Source organism: Thamnophis sirtalis, unplaced genomic scaffold (genome assembly GCF_051295495.1).
Source record: "Thamnophis sirtalis isolate CommonGarterSnake01/CBP01778 unplaced genomic scaffold, rThaSir2_p1.2 scaffold_4, whole genome shotgun sequence".
NCBI lineage: Eukaryota > Metazoa > Chordata > Lepidosauria > Squamata > Natricidae > Thamnophis > Thamnophis sirtalis.
Window position 1 is genome coordinate 140,135,541 of NW_028261384.1, and position 8,788 is coordinate 140,144,328.

General features: G+C 41.6%; 1 long non-coding RNA gene across 1 annotated transcript; it reads left to right on the forward strand.

Annotated features, from left to right (window-relative positions):
* The first annotated feature begins 3,028 nt into the window (after nucleotides 1–3,028).
* On the forward strand, nucleotides 3,029–4,751 carry LOC148046895 (uncharacterized). Its single transcript, XR_015696289.1, has 3 exons — nucleotides 3,029–3,205; nucleotides 3,917–3,943; nucleotides 4,675–4,751. It is a non-coding gene; the product is annotated as an uncharacterized LOC148046895 (long non-coding RNA).
* The last annotated feature ends 4,037 nt before the right edge of the window (nucleotides 4,752–8,788 follow it).

The following is an 8,788-nucleotide window of genomic DNA, read 5'->3' on the forward strand; positions in this document are numbered from 1 at the left end:
CTGGCCGTGTGCTGGCGCACAGAGGTTAGGAAGGACAAAGAAAGACCTAGAGAAATGGCTTCTATCCCACAGAACGTCTAGAAGTGAGACTAAGGCAAGAGAAATCCATTTCAATTGTAGATGAAAAAGCACCTGAACCTTCAATTAAAGGGCACGGTAAAAATATTCCACCAAGAAATACATTTTAAAATCCTTCTTCTTTTTTTTCAGTAGTTGAACCAGTTTGGAACCGAGATTTCAATTTGATTTGGAGTTATGCCCGGATGGCGCTTCCTCTTATAATCCTTCTGGTTCCTTTGGCCTTTCATTGCTGGAAGAAGAAGAGCAGTAAGTGAAGCGATTTGGGTTCAAGGGTTCCCTTACTTGGAGTCCTAGGTGGCTCCTGAAGTGGTTGGAGATGTTGACTGAGAGATCCTCCAGGGAGAGTCAGGTCAGGAGTTGAGAGGAATGGACAGATATGACATGAGGAACAATGTTAGTTTTTGAGTTTAGTTTACTTCATTGTCATTGCACCTCGTACAACGAAATTAAATGCCATCTTCAGTGTACATCATACATATTAAACTATAAAAAAATTAAACAACACATCCTTCACATTCTACACAATATATAGTATATTGTATATGCAGTATACAAAAATGTATATTGTATATGGTAAACATTCTACACTATATCTTGGTATAAGGTTAGGAGTTCAATTCAAGGATTTCCCTTCCATAAGCCCTTTTGCCTTGATCTCTCTGAACACCTTCTTCTACATTCCTTCATTTGTTTGATTTCAACCAAAGAATTGAAGCCTTGTAGTATCCCTATATATTTCTTTTAAAAATGGAGAAGAATAATTCTCTTTATGGCCTTCAGTTTCACAAATCATACGTTGGTGAAGAAATTAAATTGACTTTAAGCCCGAACAAATATAAAGAAATAGTTAAAACTAAGTATCTTAGAAACCATGAAAGATTTCTCTAATCAAGTGTTGGAGGCAAAGTTTTAGGGGAATGTCCCAGTGGGTTTCTCAGGAGCATCTCAACACCATCAGGAATCTGAGGCAGGAAACTGCGTAGACTGGGTCAGATCTGATGCCAAAGGTCAATTGTTATTTTCCTGGGTGGGCTAGCAATCTTTCTGGGCTACAGCAGATGGGTCGACCTTATTGATTTCTAAAAATGATGTAAAATGATGGAGAAATCCCATGTTCTCAAGAGGTTCCTCAGCTGCAGATAGATTGAATGAGTGAACAATGTCCCTCTTTCACCAGAACCTGAAGTCACCTACGGCGACACCCAGAACGTCTTCACTCCGTCTCCTCCTGGTCCAACAATGAAGAGCCATCTTAGACAAGAGGAAGAGGAGGAGATGATCTACTATAACTCTGCCTTTTAATCCTAACAGAAGCAGGAAAGCCTTCCCTGATTGCAGCAAAATGTATCTCTCGTGGCCCAGCCTCTTCTTATTAGGTGTAGATATGGACATCAGCCTTCCAGAAATGAAGAGTTCTTGGCTCCTTCCTCCTTTAACCAGAGGCTAATTCATGGCTCAGTCTCTGGAGAGTGAAGATGGATTGACTATATTCAAAATTAATACAGGACTAAGAAATTCCCAGATAGTTTATGACTGAAGAAACAAGGAATGATATAATCTGTTTAGAGTTAGCCTAACAAAAGAGGAGTTAAAGCTCAAATGAAAGATGATACTAACTTTCTTTAAGTTTATTTTAGAACATCTTTGTTAAAGATTTATACCCTGTATTTGTTCTGGGAAGACGGAGGGAGGGGGAGATTGTTGGGGGATTGGGCTCAGGTGGGGGGGGGGGAGGGGAGGTAAATATTTGTAAAGCCTTTAAAAAAAAAGTTAATTTAAAAAAAGGAAACACATACGTCCATTGACTTTCAACAAAGAAGCCTGGCTGACGTAATATGATTTTAATAGTGGGTTGAGTCCCTTCTACATAAAATTGTAAATTTAGGGGTGCAAATCAAGACCAAAGTCATAGATTTAAGCAAGAGTGGTTTTGGGGAACACCACATTCATTCTACCATGAAAATCAAACCAAAATAAACTCTATAGTAGATTTTTTTTTTTTAAAAAAGAAAACTTTTGGCTGTTAGTTTTCAAGTCCAGGATATTATTTGTGCCAATTGCAAAATACTGGAAAACGTATAACATATAACCTAATTTTAACTATTGAAATAAGATGATGGTTTGGGATGTCCTTCAAACACATCACAATGAGGATCATCGTTCTGCTGTTTTAAAGGCCCAACCAGCCACCTTCAGAACTGTTTCAGCAGAACCTGCTGCTCTTTTGCAATCTAAATTCCTCATAATGAATGTGCCAACGTTCCAAATATTGTGCAGAATTAAATCAGAGTCCAAGCCAGAGCTATCCTTAAAGTTCCAATTTAATAAGACAGACTTGTTGGCACAAACTATGGAATCCCAAATCTAAAAGCTTCCTGGGATTCCACCCAGTTATAGGTTCATGATCTTATCTCCAAACCCATAAATCCATCACATGGTCCAATCTTCTTCGGCCACGCTGGCATCTCCACCCAGCTGGTTCCAGTCAGGTGCAGAGGTGCGGAGACAAAAGATGAGCTTGGGCTTCTAGAAAAGAATGACAACAACACGTCCCACAATTCTACTCCTTCCTATTCCCCCTCCCAAATACTACACTAATGAAACAGCATAATGAAATAATAGAGCGTGTGGCAGGCCAAAGATCCTAAAAAGGAATATAACTGCAGGCCTGACAGAATGCTTTATCAATTTCTCTGTAGCTCCAATTCATGTGTTGCTTAGGATAAGACCTGGAGCCAGAAACACAGGTAGGAGTTTAGGCCAAAAGAGCTGAACTATTTGGGTTGGTTTTTTTTTTTCTTCCTCTTTCATCTTGCACCGCACCAGATGGTTGTCTTTATTTTATTTTCCATTCTCTTGGGTCACAAGAGAGGCCGGGGGGATGGGGGCAGTCCTCTGCTGCAGAGAGAAAGGCTTTGGTGTGGTGAAGAAGGCCGGGGAGCTGAGCTCTGTCCTGGGTTGGGTGAATGACGCAGTTCCTCTCTTGGCTGTTGAGTTGGAGGACTGTCTCAAGATAAGTTGCATCTCTCAACCTCTCTGGGGAAGGAAGAAGAGAGCAACGGAGGCCAAGAAGAGCTATGCCAGAATCCTGAAGAGAAGATGGAGACCATCCCTTGGATGATAGGTTTGAGACCTCCTCCTTCTTCTACCTCCCATCTCAATCTGACTCTTCTCCCCAAAGAGATGGTTGCTTTCCTCCCAGCTCCTTTTCTTCTTCTAATGCTTCTTAGGACATCTTTGTTTCCTTCCTCCCTGGCAAGGAATCTTTTGAGCAAAGGGGCACTTCACTGCCCCTCCTCCCCATTCTGTCTGCCCTCCAGGTCTCATGATTCAGAGCCATCTCAACTACAGGGAGCTTAAAGCAATGCAGAGCACTCTCTTCCTCCCATCAGAAACACCCAGAAGGAGACCCAATAAGAGAGATAGGAAGTTGGGGCAATGGATGAGCAAAGAAAGGGGTCATTCTGTGGGTCACAGTGAAGGGCATTGAGTACAAGGAGGCTCCCTTTTCTCCCTCCTGCTCTTCTCAAATAACTGAGAACTGAGGATATCAGAACAGCTGAACTTTGGAGAAGAAACATATCTGGGGCCCTGAAGGTCTCCACATCTGCTCTTCATTCCAGCCATAATAAGGTTTGGGGACTCTTATGATCCGACTCACCAATAGCCAGAATATGGGTGGGAGAAAACCCCTTCCTCCTCCTCCTTCAGGGCAGCATCCCATCTGCTGCATCCAATCAGGGAAGAAGAAGAAGATGGTAGGGATGAAAGTCTTACCCAGCCTGGGATCATCTCTCCTTCTCTTAACTCCACCCTCCTCCCTTCTCTCTTTCAGTTCTTCATTGGATCCTCCTGGGAGCAGGTAAGAGACCCTCATGCAGACTTTGCTTCTCTTCACAAACACTTAAACTGTGATCGTTGCGGCCTCTGAAAGTGGGAGAAGGTCAAATGAAACCGAAAGCCCAAAGAGTGATTCAGAAGGAGACAAGTCCATCTCTGTGGGTGCAGCTGCTCTGCTGTTCTTTTCCACTTGGGTTGGTGCAATGGGCGAATCCAGTCCTTGTTGCTTCCTCAGGAGGCACCTGCAGATGGCCATGATCCACCCTGTTGAGTCTCCCTGAAGAGTCAATGCAAGGTCATCTAATCTTTGGTTTGGTGAACTTTGCCAACCTGAAGAATTAATAGCTGTTTTTACCAGATAACCCTGAAAATCCTTCTGTTCATGTCCCTGGTGAGTCTAAGATGGACCCTTCTAAAATATGTCCACCTCAACAACGTCTTCTCCCGATATATAAATTGAAGAAGGGTCTGCAAAGTAAGGAGAGCAGAAAGGAAGTGGATCCTAAAAGATCAGGGAGGGTTGAAATCTTGGGTGCAAGCTACGGTATCAAGGATGGGAGAATCTTTCATTTGCAGTGTTGGTCCTTTTGCTCCAACTTCTGTCCTGGCAAGAGGAAGTAATGGGTCAAGGATCCTCAAAACAGATGATGGATGGGAGCCATCCTGGGAATCGGGGTGGATGTTCTGGTGTAAAGATTTGGTTCCTGGATGAGATCAGAAGGAAGACTCAATGGTTTCTCTTTCTTTCCTCAGGTTCACAGGCAGATTCATCTCTATCAGCCCCCAGGCTGTCCTCATCTCTCCCAAACAACTTTGTTATTAAAGGAGAATATATTGCCTTGAATTGCTCCCTCCCCAAGGGAGTCAAGACAGGAAGTCATAGAGGAAGGTTCTTTTTCTTCTGTAAGGATCAATCCCATGTACCAATCAAAGATCAACATCTCCCTAACAATACCTTCAACGTCCGGACTGAAAATCTGAGCTCTGGCCAAATAAAGATAATATGTATATGCAAAATCGTGGAAACATCTGGAACATGGACTTATTCTCCCGAAAGTAACCAGCTGGTCTTCTCACTGGTCGGTAAGATGAATATTTATTATCCCCAAATATTCATACCAGAGGGTAACCCAAAGCTCAAGCTATGAAAGTGAACAATAGATCTTTCAAAAATAAATCTGGTAAACAAAATACAAAACAAGCAAACCCATGGCTAAATAAATAACGCTTCCTGTAAGAAAATGGTTGGCAGGACGTTCTTTCCACGGGAAAAATATCTCCCCAATGGGATAATATGGTTATGACATCACTAGCTGAATACCCGTGCTTTGTGACGAAATTATGTGATCGGGCAATTTAGGAGAAATGCGATTCACCCCGATTTAATCTGTTGGCTCAGTGGTGATCAGTGACTGAAATAGATAAAGGAATATCACTCCAGCCATCTTGAGTCAGGAAGCAATTCCATAGGTGGAACACGTAGACATTTCAGTGAGGTACCAACTTTTAGTACTGTAAAGAGCCCCAGACTGCTCCTGAGGGAAGGAGTGGAACGTCTGCCAGTTTGAACTGAGGTAACGGAATGTGAGGCAATTGGCAGTTGGAACAGAGTTCTTTTCAGGTGGGGAGGGGGAGTAGAATGTCTAAATCCTTAGCATCAGAGCGTGTTAATATAACGCAACTGGCAGTTGGAACAGAATTCTTTTCAAGTGAGATGGGGGAATAGAATGCCTTAACATCAGAGCGTGTTAATTATACTGCATAAGAAATGCTAATGATCCTTTCTTAGCAAGCACCTAGAAGCCAAGAGGAACATACATGCCAAATTTCAAGTTTGTAGGCTTTACAGTTCTCAAGATCTCGTGATGAGTGAGTAGTATTTGGCTTTGAATGCTTCATATCCACCTACTTATACATTTTGTGTACTGTACTGCCTATTAGAGAAATTTGCATTTCTTCAATTGGAAGATTCAGTTGATGGGAAGATAGAAGTAATAATTTCTTGGTCCAGTCTCTCTTGTGTGAAAAGGGGTAGACTTTGTGTTATTTTCACTCTAAGCTAAAGTCAAATTCATTCTCCTTTCTTATTTTCCTTTTTAACCTCCATTATCTGAAATATCACTGCTTTGCCTCATTGAAATGGTACCTTAGATTCAAGGAGGTGGCCTGGATGATTTGAGGAAACTCCTCTGCTTCAAGGTAGACATTAATGTATATATTTTCCTTGTGAACATTTTGTGCAGGTAGCCTCCCTTCCCCAGTGCTGAAAGTGGTTCCGTTGTCCCGGAGGGTGGAGGAAGGTGACCTCTTGCTCTTCCTCTGTTCAACGGAAGAAGACAATGCAGAGAAGAAGTTCCATTTCTACAAGGATGGGGTGGAGATCACCTCCATGGAAGAAGGTCCTCTGGATCCCTCCACTGAACCCACAAATCCTCTTCAAAATGCCTCTCTGAGAATCCCTCATGCCTCGTTCAACCACAATGGAGAATTTGTTTGCAGTTATGAAGAAAAGAGAAGCAACCGATGGTTCATGTCTTCTTTGAGCCAGGCAGTAAACATCACAGTTGAACCAGGTAGGAGATTTGGATTTGGCTCAATCTTGAGACCACCATGAAAGGCACGAAGGAACAAGAGAGTCTTGGAGAAAAACAAATAGCTTTTCCAGGATTGTTAACTAGTTCTACAGAGAGCTCCATGAAAAATCCAGAACTGAGCTTGATAAAGAAGTGGGGGGGTCTGTTTCATTTGTAGATTTAATAGACTTTAAGCCTTCAAGAAAAGAGCAGGCTAAGATGTTCTGTCAAGAAATACCTAATCATCCTTTTTCTTCATTTGTTGAACCAGCTTGGACCAAAGATTCAGATCTTGTGGGACGTCTCCTGCTTGAGCAGGGAGTTGAAGCAGAAGACCTCCAAGGTCCCTTCCAGCTCTGTTCTGGTTGATTGACAGTGGTGTCAAGAACGTCCAAGCTCATTTCCTTTTCTTCTCTTCTCCAGATCCTTTGCCTCCCCCAGTGCTGAAGCTCCACCCTTCCTCTGAATCCCCAGGGAAAGGAAAAGTCCTGTCCATCCTGTGTGTGTCCAGCGAGAGCAACAACTCCAAAAGGTTCCATTTCTCCAAGGATGGTGTGGAGATGACCTGCAGCCATGAAGGGCCTGTGAAGAGCAGCAGAAACTCCGGGCTCCTCACCCTAAATATGTTGGTAGCTTTCCTATATGCCAAAGATAATGAAAGTCTGCGATTTGCTTGCAGATATGAGGAGAACATCAATGGGCGCTGGGTCATCTCTCCTTGGAGTGAGACTATCACAGGTGGGTCTTTTCAGGGGGTGGAGGCTTCTGCTGCTTTGCAACACCTGATTTAACTATTATGCTCTTTATGTAACTGGCCTTGTGCTGGAGCAAAGGTTAGGCAGAACAAAGAAAGATCTAGACAAACGGCTTCTATGAGGTCCCACAGAACGTCTAGAAGTGAGACTAATTTCATCTACAATTGAAAAGCCCTTTCAATTGTAGATGAAAAAGCATCTGAACTTTCAATTGCAGGGCACAGTAAAAATGTTCCCCCAAGAAATACATTTTAAATTCTGATTCTTCTTTTCCCTGGATCAGAATTCTACCAGATATGGGATAAATTGTATAGGTGGATGGAGGAAAGAAACAAGAATCAATGAAGGAATGTAACAAAACTCAAAATTAATACTTATGAGTAAAATAAGAGGGTTAAGAATGGTGAAATCCAAATGAAATACAATAGAAGGGGAAATAATATAAGGTGAGTGATATTGATTGGCAATTGCTATTTAGAAAGAACAGGAAGCTCCTGTTCATATTGTATTGTGTAAATGTGGTGTAGGTCTAAGTTTTGTGAGTGTGTATTTTACATGTTTGTTAATTTAAAAAAAAGAAATACATTTTAAAAGCCTTCTTTTTTTTGTAGTTGAACCAGTTTGGAACAGAGATTTCAATTTGATTTGGAGTTATGCCCGGATGGCGCTTCCTCTTATAATCCTTCTGGTTCCTTTGGCCTTTTATTGCTGGAAGAAGAAGAGCAGTAAGTGAAGGGATCTGGGTTCAAGGGTTCCCTTACTTGGAGTCCTAGGTGGCTCCTGAAGTGGTTGGAGATGTTGACTGAGAGATCCTCCAGGGAGTGTCAGGACAGGAGTTGAGAGGAATGGACAGATATGACATGAGGAACAACGTTAGTTTTTTTGAGTTTAGTTTACTTTATTGTCATTGTACCTCGTACAACAAAATTAAATGCCATCTTCAGTGTACATCATACATATTAAACTATAAAAAAATTAAACAACACATCCTTTGCATTCTACACAATATATAGTATATTGTATATGCAGTATACAAAAATTTATATTGTATATGGTAAACATTCTACACTATATCTTGGTATAATGTTAGGAGTTCAATTCAAGGATTTCCCTTCCATAAGCCCTTTTGCCTTGATCTCTCTGAACACCTTCTTCTACATTTCTTCATTTGTTTGATTTCAACCAAAGAATTTAAGCCTTGTAGTATCCCTATATATTTCTTTTAAAAATGGAGAAGAATAATTCTCTTTATGGCCTTCAGTTTCACAAATCATATGTTGGTGAAGAAATTAAATTGACTTTAAGCCCGAACGAATATAAAGAAATAGTTAAAACTAAGTATCTTAGAAACCATGAAAGATTTTTCTAATCAGGTGTTGGAGGCAAAGTTTTAGGGGAAGGTCCCAGTGGGTTTCTCAGGAGCATCTCAACACTATCAGGAATCTGAGGCAGGAAACTACGTAGACTGGGTCAGATCTGATGCCAAAGGTTAATTCTTCTTTTCCTTGATGGACTAGCAATCTTTCTGGGCTACAGCAG